At 48.0% G+C, this 16,469-nt stretch overlaps 1 protein-coding gene across 1 annotated transcript in view; it reads left to right on the top strand.

Annotated features, from left to right (window-relative positions):
• The first annotated feature begins 3,788 nt into the window (after window positions 1-3,788).
• Window positions 3,789-16,469, top strand: part of Hrh1 (histamine receptor H1) — a 123,217-nt gene continuing 110,536 nt past the window's right edge. The window contains exon 1 of the mRNA XM_045134120.1: window positions 3,789-3,822. The gene's annotated coding sequence lies outside the window, so the exon portion shown is untranslated. The remainder of the gene's footprint in view (window positions 3,823-16,469) is intronic.

The following is a 16,469-nucleotide window of genomic DNA, read 5'->3' as shown; positions in this document are numbered from 1 at the left end:
CGGAGGTAGGAGGATCACTGTGGGTTCGAGGCCACCCTGAGACTCCATAGTGAATTCCAGGTCAGCCTGGGCTAGAGTGAGACCCTACCTCAAAAGAAAAAAAAAATAGAACAAACTGTCCACTCAGTCCATTCTGGGTCCTGGACCATGGATTCTGCTCTCAACAGACTGAGCAGGAAAGTTTTTGGGTAGCTACCATATGTATGTATTTATGTGTGTGTATGTATGTATTTGTGTGTGTGTGTTTATGTATATATATATATATACATATATATATATAAAATCATTGCCCACATGTGTGGTCCCCAAAGGAGCTAACTGAATTCAGGCAGTGATGGGGTAAAGAGCTGACTGGGCGCTCTGCCCATCTAACTGCCCACAGCACATAGCATGGCCTCGGAACCCAACATAAGGATACTCACTTCCTGCATGTCTTGAAGGCTTTGTGATTGTGATGATCCAGTCACCTCTGCGCAGGGCAAAGACAACTCCTTCCTCAGCAGAGGACTGCAAGTCATGAGTTCACACTTCCAGAGGATCTATTACCCACTCAGAGCGGGTGGGTTCTGTGGCCAACGAGCTGGGGCACCTTAGGCAAATCCCTTCTTCTCTCTGGCCCTCCTCAGCTTCCCTACTGAGCAGGAAGCAGTTGGTCTGCATTTGGTGAACCCTGATTCCTGTTTTCCAGAAGAGGAAGGAAGGGAGGGAACTCAGTTACTAGCACCTACCGGGGCCAAGTGCTGGGCTAAGCACTTTGCACACGTGGGTGGGTCCACTCCCCACGACAGCTCTGGAGAAAGAGGACCTGTGTCCTCCAGCACCAAGGCCACAGTACTCTGCTCAGTTCACTCCCTCAGTTACTCTTTCCTGCTCTTAGTCCTCGTGACTAAGGCTCCACCCCCCTGGCCAGGCATAAACACGTGACTCAGGTTTGGCCAATCAGAATAACGGCCATTTTCGGACTGAACTTGTGGTCCAGGACAGGCCAATGAGAGCCAGCCCCAGGATTTTTTGCTGGAGTATTGGGGAACAGGAAGAGGTGATTCCTTTTCCCTGTGTGTGTGAGTGGGGCTGGGTGGATGGGTGGTTGGGGTCTCAGCCTATTAATACAGTGGACACAAAATAAAACCATCAAGAGCCGGGGTAAGGGGTTCCTGGGCTTCTGGTCGGGTCTGTGATAAATCCAGATACGCCTCAAAGCTTCTCAGAGCAAGAACACTTTCTGACTGAGCCTGGTTATCAATGCTTATGTTACTGGACACCCCCATCCCTGGCAAAAAAAAAAAAAAAAAAAAAAAATCATCACTCAAGTTCTGAATACCATATAGGCATTACTTTAATTTTAGCTGCAGGCTCCAAGGTACAAAGTAAACAGGTAGCAAGAAGATCAGATATAATTATTTCCCTTTTTCCATTTTACCTCTAATCTCTGGTCTGGGACTCAATTCCCCTTTTCTTGCCTTCTTCCACAAAGTACAGAAATTGGACTAGGGCTGGGGAGCCAGATTCTTCAAGGCTGTAGACCTAGTTCTGGGGCTTCCTGTCTGATCTTGGGGTGACTTATGTAGCTGACTTTTGGTTTGGGTTTTGGTGAGATTTTACTGTGTAGTCTAAGCCACCTTAAACTTGCTCTCCTCCTGACTCAGCAATCCCATGGTCTGGGATGATAAGCATACACCACCACACTCAGCTTCTAGCTGACTCCCTGGTGGCACTGTTGAAAGGCACAGGCGCATTAACTTATGTGCAGCTCACAAGAGAAAGCCTTGCCCAGACTCATGACATGAGGGCTAGCCATTGTTTTCTACCTGCTGATTGCCTCCTGTTAGGGGCTGATGGTCCCCTTCTGCCCTTACCATGTAAGGGTGACCTCATTGTATATCGGTTCTGAATGCCACAGTAAGGCAACGTGTACCCTGGTCACCAGGGGCTTCAACTAATGCCTGATGGCTGTTTCTAAAATGTTGAGTTTTTTAAAAATACTGATCTCCCATGGTGGCACACGCCTGCAATCACAGCACTTAGGAGGCAGAGGGAGGAGGATCACTGTGAGCTCGAGGCCAACCTGGGATTACAGAGTGAGTTCCAGGTCAGCCTAGGCTAGAGTGAGACCCTACCTTGGTAAAGGAAAACAAACCAAAACAAAACAAAGAAAAACTGATCTGAGTAGATGTCCCAGGAAGCGAAACTTTGGAGAGGAATTCCGAGTAATCAAGCCTTTGCTTGACTTGCAAGAAGGAAAGAGAATGATGGAAGGGGACCCAGCCCATTTCTGTGGCTGCAGGCCCCACAGCTGTGGAGAGGAAATGTTGTTCCTTAGAGTTTATAACAGGTGCAACCGGGGCCCTCACTCAGTTCCAAAGGGTGCATTAATCCTGCAAAATGTAAATACAGAGGCCCTGAGAAAGCTGCCAGGAGTGGGCAGGATTTTGCTATGGGTTCCGGTAATCCTGGGTGACACTGAGGTACAGGCCCCAGAAGGATGTGGGAGGTCTTCTGATTCACGACAGTTAGGGTTGAATTTAGTCACATGTCTGGGCATTACTAATGGCTTTGGAGTCCCCACCCTGCAAACAGAATCTGGGTCTGTGGAGCTATTGTGTATATAGATGACCTCATGGAACTTTCCAGCAGCCCTGAGAAGATGAAGGTTATGGCATACCCTTGGACTCCCTGGCCCCTGGCTGTACAGATAGGATGGACGCTCAACTTCATGTGACCCTGAGCAAGTTACAAGATTTCCTTGTAGTTTGGTTCCCTCATCTGTAGACAGAACTAATGACTGCTCCCGTTCCCTCAGGTGCTGCCGGAATTAAGTGGGGAAGCAGTGCTAGCGCCTGGAAGAGTGGGGACTTGCATGGCCTGGCTCCACAGAAGTGGATCCCAAGGACAGAGAGGGACCACGCACCCACCATGCATTACCGTACAGCCACGTGACCACTCACTGGCGCAGGTGGCATGAGGTCCTGCTGAGAGAACCCCCCTCCACACACACACACACACACACACACACCCCTCCCTCGGATGCCCTCCTCTGTAACTGTGTACATCAAACAGGGGGTTTCCTGGCTCTGAGAAAGAGAGAGAGAGAGAGAAAAAATGACCTCTCCCCCAGCTCCGGCAAAGAGGACAGTCAGTAAGAATCCTCAAGTTCTTAGAGCTGGGACCTGAAACACACACACACACACACACACACACACACACACACTTCCCTCACTGTCGCCCCCCTCCTTCAGGTGGCACAGGTTGCTAAGTGAAATGCATCACATTGTGAAACTTGAACTGCGCTGGAGGATAGCGCAGCACCCTAGCGGGGTGGCGGAGGGTGGGCAGTGAGAACTCATTCCCTGGGCGCTAGAGCTCTCCACCTTGCGCGGTGGCGAGGGGTGGCGACGGCTGTCTCTGAGTGACACGTTAACGTCATTGTCTCTTTCTACCGGTCCCAACCTACGGATGACTTCGCGAAGCTGCATCTCTGTTCCTATTACTGACCATCTGCCCTCTAGTGGGTCTGTCGGTCTGGCCAGCTTGCGCAGGGGCGCAGGTGGTGGAGTAGCCCGGGCCGAGCTTCGGAGCGGCTCTTGCCTCTCTCGGCCACCCTGGCGCGAGGAGCGGACGCGGGCGCCTGGGGGACGCGCGAGGCCCGGGCGTCCGGGTGCCCCCCGGGGGCTGGTGGCGGGCGGGCAGGCGGGTCCTCGGCGGCTCCTCCCTCTCGCCCGCCTCCCGGTGCGCTCCCGCCGCCCCCGACCGCCCGCCGCCCCCGCCGCGCACCGAGCAGCCGGGCCGCGGCGGCCACCAAACTTTCCCCGGGAGCCGGTGCGGGTGAGTCGGAGCGCAGCGCAGGCAGGGGCGGGGGAACCGGGCGGTGGTGGCCGGTGTGGAGGGAGGAACGATGCACTCGGGCCGGCCTGGGAGCCCGGCATCCCCTCGGGGGGCTGCGGTGGTGACACCCCCAACCCCTTCCATCCCCAGCATCCGCAGCCGGCGGCACGAGGTGGCCGAGCGCGGCCGATGTGCCCCCCTTGGTGGATGGATGCGCACACACCTGTGGCTTCCCTGCCCGGGTCAGGAGGACCAGCTATCCCACCCCGAGCCGCCCCCCACCAAGGGTTTGACTTGAATGCGAGCCGCGGTCTAGACGCCGGACAATCTCTTCTGTCCTTCAGTCCTTCCAGGAAATCCTCAAACCGGGCACCAATATTCCTCCCTATTTTAACAGAGGAGAAAACTGAGCCTCGGGGAGGGAAAGTTGTGCCCGGGAGGAGCACACAGTTGGGCGGGGTCTGCGACACTGGACCCGACTCCCCCTAGCCCGGGGATGGAAGGATGAGCGACGTCTGGACCAGCCGGGTCCTCGGATCCTCATCCCCATCCTCCCCGGTGCGCAGTACTGCGAGTGGGGTGACCACCCCAGGAGAGGATGCTGTGGATTCTGGTGGCAGAGTCACGTGGTGATGGTGGTGGTCGAGGTGGGTGGAGAAGGCTGCGGTTTGTGGGCGAGGGCTAGAGGCTACGGAATTCTGGAAGTTGGTCTGGGTGTTTGTGGAAAGAGCCTGGAGCTAAGGCGCGGGGGGGGGGGAGGGCTCGCGGAAGCCACCGGCCAGCCGGGGAGCCGGGATGCTCCAGCAGGGTCGCAGTCCTCCGGCAGGAGGCTCTCGCCTCAGACCTAGCGGACCTGAGCGAGCCGGCAGCATCCTGTGATGAGATGCCACCCCCCACCCCCCACCCCAACACACACACCACCTCCAGCAGGCTGAGATGCTTCGAGAGAGCTCGGTCCGCGATTGGACGGGGGAGGGGCTGTGCCACAGGAGCCCAGGTGGCATGAGTCCGTGGAGCACGCAGGGGAGGGCAGACGGGAGTCGGATAAGGGAGGGCGTGAATGTGCCACTCTTGCCCCGACACGCCCCCGTAAGGCAGCCGGCAACCAGTGGAGTGGGAGGAAGAGAGATAAGGACAAAGAGAATCCATCGGGAGATGATGAATTAAGCTCCTTGAATACGGCAGCCTCCCAAGCTCACCGCTCTTGCTAGCCTCGTTGGGCAGATAGTGGGAGACCCAGAGAGGTTAAGTAACTTGCATAGGTCTGCCCAGCTGGTCCATGGCAGAGTTGGGATTTGAGTGCCAGTCTTTCCTGATTCTTAGATTATCAATGGGACTCAGGTGGCAGATGGATCCTTCTGTGCTAGTGGCGGGCAGCAGGAAAGGTAAACAATAGAGGGATGCTAGGCAACGGACCTCCCAGCGCCCCTACATCTCCCTCCAACAGGGCTCTTTTGCCTGTGTGTGTGTGTGTGTGTGTGTGTGTGTGTGTGTGTGTGTGTGTGTGTGTGTGTTGGGGGGGGAGTGTTGAGTACGTTCTTACAGGAATCTCTGACCATCCCGCATAGGTGCGTATCTGTGTAGGGCTCACTAAACCTTCCATGCAAGCCTGTCCACCTGCCCTGAGTTCCGTTGCCTCTTAGGGAGGAAGGCAGAGGTTTCCCGGTACCAATTTCAAGTACGACAGACTTGCGTAAAGGAAGAAGGTGGATGGGGGCTTCTTGTCCATGATTTCAGAGCTAGGCAGAGATCGGAGCACCCCTCAGATCTGCCAGGACACCCCTCTTCCTCCTCCACCACACAGAACACCCAGTAGTCCTGGCCTGGGGGTGGTCCCTTACCCTGAGCTGAGAATGGTGGGAGGTACCTGGATAGGATCCTCCTCCCTTTATGTTTCTTAAACTCCTTGCCCACGACTCCCCTCTCCACATCAAGGAGTGCCTGGTATGAAAAACAGTATGGTTTTGCTATAGCACCAAAACATGGCAGAGAGAGCAAGACTGAGTTCTGCCTGGGTTCAAATCCCAGCGCAGTCTCTAAGGAGCTCTGTGGCCCTGCATACCTTGCTCTCTGTTTCTTTTCTCCGTGATTAGAATGGAGTGGCCATGGCTCCTTCTTCTCTGGGCTTCTGAGAGAACTATTGGTTCTCATTCATAAAGCAGTGGAATAGCGCTGCACCATACACTGAATTGGACATAGGTGTAGTTGCTGTTATTGTCAGCATGGAGATCAGCTTTGCGAGCCTGTGAGCTCTTTGCCGGTCGCTTTGTTCTGTGGCGTTGGGGATTGAAACTCAGGGACTTAATATATGCTAGGCAAGCACTTTGCCCCTGAGCTATCCCCATCCCTGAACCTCTTGCTTTCTCACCTGTAAACTGGAGCAGCTCTGGTTAGATGTAGATGTTTCCCAGAAGTCTCACTGTGGCGTCAGGCTTTAACAGCTAGAAGGAAGTGTGCACGAAGGATTTCCACGCCAGCCTGGGTCCCTAGAAAGTGCTGTCGCTGTGAGAGAGCCTGCCTCTACCATGCTGCATCTTGAACTGTGTGGCCTGCAGTGGGCAGGAGGGACATGGATCTGGGACACATTTCAAGCACATGTCTTCTGAAAGGAAAGAGCAGTCAGGGTGGGCCAGGAGAAACTTGAGGAAACTCAGGGTTGAGGGACACACACACACACACACACACACACACAGAGGCACTTCCTGTCTCTCCGCTCTCACTTGAACTGTGTGGTCATTGCTTGGGTTACCCACAGACCGGTGAGAGTTTCTGGATGGCTGTAGGCGAAACGAGCATAGTTGAGGTCCATTTCACAAGATCTGTCCACAGCTGTCCCAACAGAGCACACTGGCTGCTGTCTTTCAAAGAGTGTGGAGAATGTCCCACACCTTGAAGTCAGGGAAGACGCACCCAGAGTTCTGAGTGCTTTCCCTGTGGTGAACAGATAGTGGAATCAAAAGAGTATGAGGTGCACGTCCAGCTATGGCCCTTAGAACTGGGTGACTCTGGGGTTCAGTGTCCTCCTCTGTGAAATGGCCATTAATTCTCCTTGCCCATGTCTTTTCTTGGGATTAATGCAGGAATAGACGGGCAGAGGAAAGGAGAACAAAAGCGGAGAATATAAATGGCAAAGAATTACATGCAATTGGGAGTAATTCTCATTAGCATTCAGGCTGGGCATTAGCTGTAATTGCTCCTGATCCAAGACGTTTATCTGGAAGCTGTACCTGGCAGAGGATCATTCAAGCCCCAGTCACCTGCTGCCCTCCCTTTCATAGTGACACTGAGTATTTCTGAATCTCGGATGTAATTATAACAAAGCTCCCATATCTTATTTATAAGTGACTCACTTCTGCCATTAATGGTGGCAGAGGACGCAGAGGCACACTCTCTGGGAACAATGCCTCTGATGCTAACGGAGCAGGAGGGGGTGCAGGATGCCTCACCTCTCATGCATTCATCGTCCCTGTGGTAATTCTTCAGCGATCCTGCAGGAGGATCACATAGGCCAGGGCTGAAACTGACAGCTCTCACTTTGTGCAGCGTGGCAAGGGCCAGTGAACCAGGAGAATGTGCGTTAACAACCACTGCTTTACGTGTCGGGAGAGGGCAGAAGAGGGCGGTGAAGGCACCCACGGGGATGAATTGAAAGTGTAGACACTGGTACTGAGCGGACCCAAGTTTGAATCTGGTTGAAGTGAGGTAAGGTATTTGACTATCTTCCCAACTGGAATATTAACTCTCATAGAGCAGGGACCATAACTGTCTTACTTTATAGCCCTTAATCACATGGAAGGCTCTCATGGAAATCGAATGCACAAGGGAATATATGAAGAACACATTGCTTAGTTGAGCCTGGATTTTTCATATGTAAAATGGGGCTAGTACAGAGCCCCATACTATAGCTTGCTTAGATAACTGATTGAGGAAAGGGTACGACCAAGTTAAGCACCAGCAATGATTTTGATCACAAACAGATGGACAGAAAGTGGGGGCACCACTGATCCAATCTAGGGGATAGAATATTTTTCTGCTCCCAAACTACAAAGAAGCAGCAATATAGTCCTAAGGATGCCCTGTATATGTAAACGCACTACAAAGTGTTTTCTAGCCGTTGCATCCTGGATCACCGTTCCTGTTCTATGGGTGAGGAAACTGATGTTCAGAAGGGTTGGTAGAGCAGTGAGAATACATGCAGCCATTTCTACAAAGGAAAAGAATGTATCAGAGGCCGGGCGTGGTGGCTCATTCCTTTAATCCCAGCACTCAGGAGCCAGAGGTAGGAGGATCGCTGTGTGTTCGAGGCCAGGAGGAGAAGGAGGAGGAAAGAATATGCCAGAGAGCCAAAGACTAAAAGCAATAGTTGGTGGAATATAAACCCAGTTGCTTTTAGAAGTCCTAGTTGTTATGGCTGGGCTCTCTGTTGCCCTCTAGAGGATGGAACGTGTAGTGTTTCATTTTCCTTGAACTTAGTACCTTATTGATTCTTAGGGTATTTTTAACTACTTTAACAGTTCATAATGTGGTTTCTTAATATTCTCCTGGTGGTTTTGCATATCTTTGTTAAGTATATTTCTAAATATCATATATTTTAGGCTATTGTACATGTTGTACATGTATATATTTTAAATTAATGTTCTATTGGTTACTTATTAGAGAAACAGTTGCTTTTTTGAAAAAATGTTTGATTAATTAATTATTTGAGAGAAAGAGAAAAAAACAGGAAAATACTTAGAGAGAAAGATAATGGGCGCACCAGGGCCTCCAGCCACCGCAAATGAACTTCAGATGCATGCACTACCTTGCGCATCTGGCTTACATGCGTACTAGGGAGTTGAACTGGGATCCTTAGGCTTTGCGGGCAAGCACCTTAACTGCTAATCATGTGACGCCTTATGCTTCTGGCTTATGTGGGTACTGGGGAGTTGAACCTGGGTCCTTAGGCTTTGCATCCCTGTATTTACCTTTTGTGTCTAAAACTTTTGTATTCAGAAATCTTGCCAAAATATCTTTAACTAATTAAAAATGTATTTATAGATTCTTCTGACTGCACAGTGTATGCCCTAATAGATATAATTAACAGTGTTTCCTGTCTAATTCTTCTGTTCCTTCTTTTTCCCTTCCCTTCCCTTCCCTTCCTACTAAGACCTTAGAACCAATGATGAATCAAGTGTGTTATAATGGACACCTTGTCTTCTGCAAATCCTGAGGAAGAACTGTTCTAACTAGATTATGAAGTCTAATATTTCTCTGGGTTTTTGGTAGAAAACTCTGTCCGATGAAAAACATTCCTTTCTATTCCCAGTTTGCTGAGTAGTTCTTTCTTTTTAGTCATAAATGGAAATAGAGTTTTGACAGATGCCTTTTTGGCATCTGCCTGGATGGTCACATGATTTTTCCCCCATGCTGTTAACCTGACACATAACCTTGAGACTTTTTTCATTTCTGGAGTCAAACCAACTTAGGATGTTCATGTAGCATCCCTTTTATGTTTTCTGGTCTTTTTGCTTTGTTTTGCTTTCTGAGGTAGGGTCTTGCTCTAGACCAGGCTGACCTGGATTTCACTATGTAGTCTCAAGCTGGCCTTGAACTCACTGCAGTCCTCTTACCTCTGCCTCCCGAGTGCCAGGATTAAAGGCATGTGCCACCATTCCCAGCTGTTTGCTGACTTTTTAACATTTTATTTTTATTTATTTGACAGACAGAAAGGGAAAGAGTGGACACACCAGGGCCTCCAGCCACTGCAAACGAATTCCAGATGCATGCGCCCCCTTGTGCATCTGGCTAACATGGGTCCTGGGGAATTGAGCCTGGGTCCTTTGGCCCTGCAGGAAAATGCCTTAACCACTAAGCCATCTCTCCAGCCATGATTTTTAATGTAGGACTGTAGATAGTGTGAGTTCGTAAGTGAAATTCCCTGGGTCAAGGTGGGCGGGTTTCCCCTCTTCTGTTCTATAAGCAGTTGCTGGAGGGAGGTGTTATTCTTCCTTGAGTGTTTGGCAGAGCTCATCGTAGAGGCTCCAGTGAGTGGACACTCAAGTGGAGGGGGAGGAGAGGAGCCAGCTCAGACAGGCCCCAGGGGAATTTTCAGCACTGAGAGGCTCAGACTATCTGGGATGGGAGTGGATAGTCTGCGAACCCTCCTTCCTGAGTGGCTTGGGGAGAGCCAAGCTGTGAACCCTGGGTTCTGCTAACCAAGGGCTCTAGAGGAAAGGGACTCAGCCCCAGATGCCAGCTAGAGTCCCCTCCTACTTGTGAACTTGCTGCTGTAGACTGTTTGCTGTGATTCATTAGTTCCCAGTGGCCATAGAATGAGGAATTTGAGGATCCATTCCTCTTGCCAGCTGCTGGCAGGGGCCTTTCTTCGGGCATGTTAACTTTCACAGAATCCTTATCTTATGACCTGACATCACATTCCCTCCTGCCAGTTCACTTGCTCCCCTAACCCTCAGGTAGTTAGATCTAGTTTCCCCCCACCCCTCGACAAAAAGGGGTTCTGTCCCCACTTGGAGCATTTCTCTTAGTCCCTATAATGCCTATTGGCTACTTACTACCACCCCATTGCTCAGATTAGGAAACAAAATAAAGTGTTCTAGTTGGTTTTGTATTTCACACTAAATTGATTTTCATTTCACCTATTAAACCACCAGTTTCCTTCCTGCCTCTCATCATGTTTACTGAGTCTTCCCCTCTCCCTTGCCACCTCCCTTCCAGTGTCCCTTCTGTCACTACTGAGTTTATTTATTTATTTTGTTTATTTATTTGACAGAGGAAAAGGGAGAGTGAGAGAGGAGCCTTCCAGGGCCTCCAGCCACTGCAAACGAACTCAAGATGCGTGCGCCCCCTTGTGCATCTGGCTAACATGGGTCCTGGGTAGTCAAACCTGGGTCCTTTGACTTTGCCCGCAAATGCCTTAACTGCCAAGCCATCTCTTCAGCCCTGAATTTCTTTTTTAAAAAGTTATTTATTATTTATTTGAGAGGAAAAGGGGGAGAAAGAAAAAGAGAGAGAGAGAATGGGTATGCCAGGGCTTCTAGCCACTGCAAACTCCAGATACATGCACCACCTTATGCATCTGGCTTATGTGGGTACTGGGGAGTCAAGCCTGGGTCCTTAGGCTTTGCAGGCAAGCATTTTAACCACTAAGAAATCTCTTTAGCCCTAATTTTTTTTGTTGTTGTTTTTTGAGGTAGCATCTCTCTCTAGCCCAGGCTGACCTGAAATTCACTCTGTAGCCTCAGGTTGGCCTCCAACTCACAGCGATCCTCTTACTTCTGCCTCCTGAGTACTGGGATTAAAGGTGTGTGCCACCACGCCTGGCAGCATTGAAGCTCTTTGTGGAGGCACAGCCACACATGGAAGGGCACATAGCTCCAAAGTACACCATCACCATGGTTCTCAGTCTTAGATCTCACCTGTCATTGGTTTCAGACATCTTTCTGTTCAGTTCTATCTTAGTGGCTGGAAACAGAGGGCACACCCTGACAAGGTGATCAAAAAGAGATGACAGAGGGATTTTTGTCTCATATAAACTTTTGGTTGGGGAGAACAGTAAAGGATGGTGCAGTACTCTTGAGTATTGGTGGAGAGGAGTTTTCTAAGCATGGAAGGCAGCAGAAGCAAATGATTTTTAGAGAGAGGAGAGAGCTCTCTCTCATCTGCCTCTCTCTCAAATAAATTAACTATTTTAACTTTTTATTTATTTGAGAGAGATAAAGAGGCAGAGAGAGAGAAAATGGGCATGACAGGGCCTCCAGCCACTAGAAACAAACTCCAGATGCATGCGCCCATGTGCATCTGGCTTTCGTGGGTGCTGGAGAGTTGAACCAGGATCCTTTGGCTTTGCAGGCAGGTTCCTTAACCACTAAGCCATCTCTCCAGCCCCCCAAAATGAAATATTTTTAAAAAATATTTAAAAAGAGGGCTAGGGGCTGGAGAGATGGCTCAGGGGTTAAGCAATTGCCTGTTGAAGCCTAAGGACCTTGGCTCAAGGCTTGATTCTGCAGGACCCATGTAAGTCAGATGCACAAGGTGGCACATGCATCTGGAGTTTGTTTGCATTGGCTGGAGGTCCTGGTGTGCCCATTCTCTCTTTATCTCTCTGTTTGTCTGTCACTCTCAGATAAATAAATAAAAATAAACAAATTTGTTTTTAAAAACAGAGGGCTGGAGAGATGGCTTGGCAGTTAAAGCATTGACCTGCAAAGCCAAAGGACCCAGGTTTGATTCCCCAAGACCCACATAAGCCAGATGTATGGGGTCGTGCATGCATCTGGAGTTCATTTACAGTGGCTAGAGGTCCTGGTGTGCCCATTCTCTCCTGACCCCTTTCTCTCTTTTATTTTTTTTTCTCTCTCTCAAATAAATAGATAAAGATAAAATATTTTAAAAAACAAAAGAGGAGAGAAACTTGCAAGGGGAGGAGTCAGGCAAGAATCACCCATCATACTCTTCTCTAGCCAGCACTGTGGCCATGGCCAGCCAGGAGCAGGAGCACAGATGCATAAGCAGACAGCAAGAGAGCCTTCCATGTGGGCCACACAGACACAGGCCAAGAGAGACGGGGACTGTGCCACACAGTTCTGAGGGCTGTTTCTATGGGATGTGCTTTAAAATACCAACCGCGTCTGTGGCCTCTTCCTCCTTTTTCCTTCAAACCTTCCCAGACAATTTCAGGTGGTCTCATCTTTCAGCAGAGTGTATGTCCTTTGCTGACTGGCTTCTCTCTGTCCTGGAGGGACTCACTAATTCCCATTAAAGAAATGCACCTTGCCTGTGCCTTGCCCCTAAGCCCACTTGAGGTACAGACCCACAACCTGGTTACACTTCTGGCTCTGAGGCTTTGAATGGGACTTGTCCCAGGCCGTAAGGGACGCCTCATCTTCTTTCCCTCTTTCTATGGTGGTCTCACTGCCTGTGTGGCTTTGCAGCCCCAACAAGCATCCCAAGACCCTCTGGGTAGATAGAGCTCAGTTCCAATCTCCCTGGAGGACCACAGAGAGGCCTGCTATTTGCAACGTCTCCCAAGGGCTCAGTGTGAATCTGGGGGAAATGATGAATCCTGCATTTAAATCAGGTCATTACAACCTCTTTCTGAGAACAAGTATGTGTGAGGCAAAAAGGTACAGGGAGACCAAGTGCATTGCATATGTAAATTCAGCTGGATAATGCAGCTTCACCAACCCAGTCTGCAGTTAAGAGTGGGGGGATCCAAGGCTGGGATGGAGGGCTGATGCTATTCCCTTCCCATTGCCTTCCAGGGGGTCCTGGGCCAGTCACCCAACCTGTCTGCATCTTGCCGCTCTTGCCATGTGTTTTGGCTTGGTGACAGTGTAAGTGTGAGTCATTTAATGGCATTTTGGTCAGTGATGGATCCTAGATAGGATAATGGTCTTATGAGATTAGTGGTTCTGAGCAGGTGTCATCACAGGAGGTGACAGCTCTGTGAGCAACTGTCTTTGAAGATCTTCTGGTGGGACCAGTGTAGAGGTAGAAAGTGATGCTGATGGCCCTGTGTGTAGGCCTCAGCCAGAGTGTGCGTTTGGATCTGTTTTTTGAAAAGTAAAGCACACACACAACCACACACACAAAATTAATAAAATTTTAAAAAGCGAGGCATGGTAGTACATGTCTATAATCCCAGCATTCAGGAGGCGGAGACAGGAGTTTTAGGTCATTTTCAGATGCATAGTGAGTTCCAGACCAATCAGGGTAACATGTCTAAAAAAAAAATTCAAGAGGGGCTGGAGAGATGGCTTGGCAGTTAAGGTGCTTGCCGGTAAAGCCTAATGACCTGAGTTCAAGCTCCCAGTTCCCATGTAAAAGCCAGATGCGCAAATGGGGCATGCATCTGGAGTTCATTTGCAGTGAGTAGAGGCCCTGGGGCGCCCATTCACATTCTCATTCTCTCTTTCTTCCACCATGGTGTGGTAGTGACACATGCCTTAAATCAGGAGGCTGAGGTAGGAGGATTGTTGTGTGTTTGAGGCCAGCCTGAGACTACATAGTGAATTCCAGGTCAACCTGGGCTAGAGAATAAGACCCTACCTCAAAAAACTAAAATAAAAAAAAATTAAAAAACAAAGACCTACACACATTTTTTTTTTTTTCATGTTCTAAAAAGTTTTTATTTATTTGCAAGGAAATAGAGAGAGAGAGAGAGAGAATTGGCATGCCAGTGCCTCCAGCTACTGCAAATGAATTCCAGATACATGTGCAATCCTGTGCCTCTGGCTTTACATGGGTACTGAGGAATCTAATCCAGGTTGTTAGGCTCTGCAGTAAAGCACCTCAATGGTCGAGCCATCTCTTCAGCCCCAAAGAAATTTTTTTTTTTTTTTTTTTTTAATTTTTATTAACATTTTCCATGATTATAAAATATATCCCATGGTAATTCCCTCCCTCCCCACCCCCACACTTTCCCGTTTGAAATTCCATTCTCAATCATATTACCTCCCCATTACAATCATTGTAATTACATATATACAATATCAACCTATTAAGTATCCTCCTCCCTTCCTTTCTCCACCCTTTATGTCTCCTTTTCAACTTACTGGCCTCTGCTACTAAGTATTTTCATTCTCACACAGAAGCCCAGTCATCTGTAGCTAGGATCCCCATATGAGGGAGAACATGTGGCGCTTGGCTTTCTGGGCCTGGGTTACCTGACTTAGTATAATACTTTCCAGGTCCATCCATTTTTCTGCAAATTTCATAACTTCATTTTTCTTTACCGCTGAGTAGAACTCCATTGTATAAATGTACCACATCTTCATTATCCACTCATCTGTTGAGGGACATCTAGGCTGGTTCCATTTCCCAGCTATTATAAATTGAGCAGCAATAAACATGGTTGAGCATGTACTTCTAAGGAAATGAGATGAGTCCTTTGGATATATGCCTAGGAGTGCTATAGCTGGGTCATATGGTAGATCAATCTCTAGCTGCTTTAGGAACCTCCACACTGTTTTCCACAATGGCTGGACCAGATTGCATTCCCACCAGCAGTGCAGAAGGGTTCCTTTTTTTCCACATCCCCGCCAACATTTATGATCATTTGTTTTCATGATGGTGGCCAATCTGACAGGAGTGAGATGGAATCTCAATGTAGTTTTAATCTGCATTTCCCTGATGACTAGTGACGTAGAACATTTTTTTAGGTGCTTATATGCCATTCGTATTTCTTCCTTTGAGAACTCTCTATTTAGCTCCTTAGCCCATTTTTTGATTGGCCTGTTTGATTCCTTATTAGTTAACTTTTTGAGTTCTTTGTATATCCTAGATATTAATCCTTTATCAGATATATAGCTGGCGAAGATTTTTTCCCATTCTGTAGGTTGCCTCTTTGCTTTTTTCACTGTGTCCTTTGCGGTGCAAAATCTTTGTAATTTCATTAGGTCCCAGTGGTTAATCTGTGGTTTTATTGCCTGAGCAATTGGGGTTGTATTTAGAAAGTCTTTGCCAAGACCAATATGTTGGAGGGTTTCCCCTACTTTTTCCTCTAGCAGTTTCAAAGTTTCCGGTCTGATGTTAAGGTCTTTAATCCATTTGGACTTAATTCTTGTGCATGGCGAGAGAGAAGAATCTATTTTCATCCTTCTGCAGATATTTATCCAGTTTTCAAAACACCATTTGTTGAAGAGGCTGTCTCTTCTCCAATGAGTATTTTTGGCATTTTTATCGAATATCAGGTGGCTATAGCTACTTGGGCTTACATCTGGGTCCTCTATTCTGTTCCACTGATCTACATGTCTGTTTTTGTGCCAGTACCATGCTGTTTTTGTTACTATGGCTCTGTAGTATAGGTTAAAATCAGGTATGGTGATACCACCAGCCTCTTTTTTGTTGCTCAGTATTATTTTAGATATTCGAGGTTTTTTATGATTCCAAATGAATTTTTGGATTGTTTTTTCTATTTCCATGAAGAAAGCCTTTGGAATTTTGATAGGGATTGCATTAAATGTGTAGATTGCTTTAGGTAAGATTGCCATTTTCACGATATTGATTCTCCCAAGCCAGGAACAAGGGATGTTTCTCCACTTTCTAGTGTCTTCTGCAATTTCTCGCTTGAGTGTCTTAAAGTTCTCATTGTATAGATTCTTTACTTCCTTAGTTAGGTTTATTCCAAGGTATTTTATTTTTTTTGATGCAATTGTGAATGGGAGTGATTCTCTGATTTCATCCTCTGTGTGTTTGTTGTTAGCATATATGAAGGCTACTGATTTCTGTGTATTTATTTTGTATCCTGCTACATTGCTGTAGGTTTTGATTAGCTCTAACAGCTTGCTAGTAGAGTCTTTAGGGTCCTTTATGTATAGAATCATGTCATCTGCAAATAGTGATAACTTGATTTCTTCCTTTCCAATTTGTATCCCTTTTATGTGTGTCTCTTGCCTTATTGCTATGGCTAAGACTTCCAAAACTATATTAAATAGAAGTGGAGACAGTGGACACCCTTGTCTTGTTCCTGATTTTAGTGGAAAAGCTTCCAGTTTTTCCCCATTTAGTAATATGTTGGCTGTAGGCTTGTCATAAATAGCCTTTATTATATTGAGATATGTTCCTTCTATTCCCAGTCTCTGTAGGACTTTTATCATGAAGGGATGTTGGATTTTGTCAAATGCTTTCTCTGCATCTAATGAGATGAT

This window comes from Jaculus jaculus, chromosome 14 (genome assembly GCF_020740685.1).
Source record: "Jaculus jaculus isolate mJacJac1 chromosome 14, mJacJac1.mat.Y.cur, whole genome shotgun sequence".
Taxonomy (NCBI): Eukaryota; Metazoa; Chordata; class Mammalia; order Rodentia; family Dipodidae; genus Jaculus; species Jaculus jaculus.
Note: the sequence above shows the minus strand (reverse complement) of the source record. Positions and strands in the feature narration are given on the sequence as shown.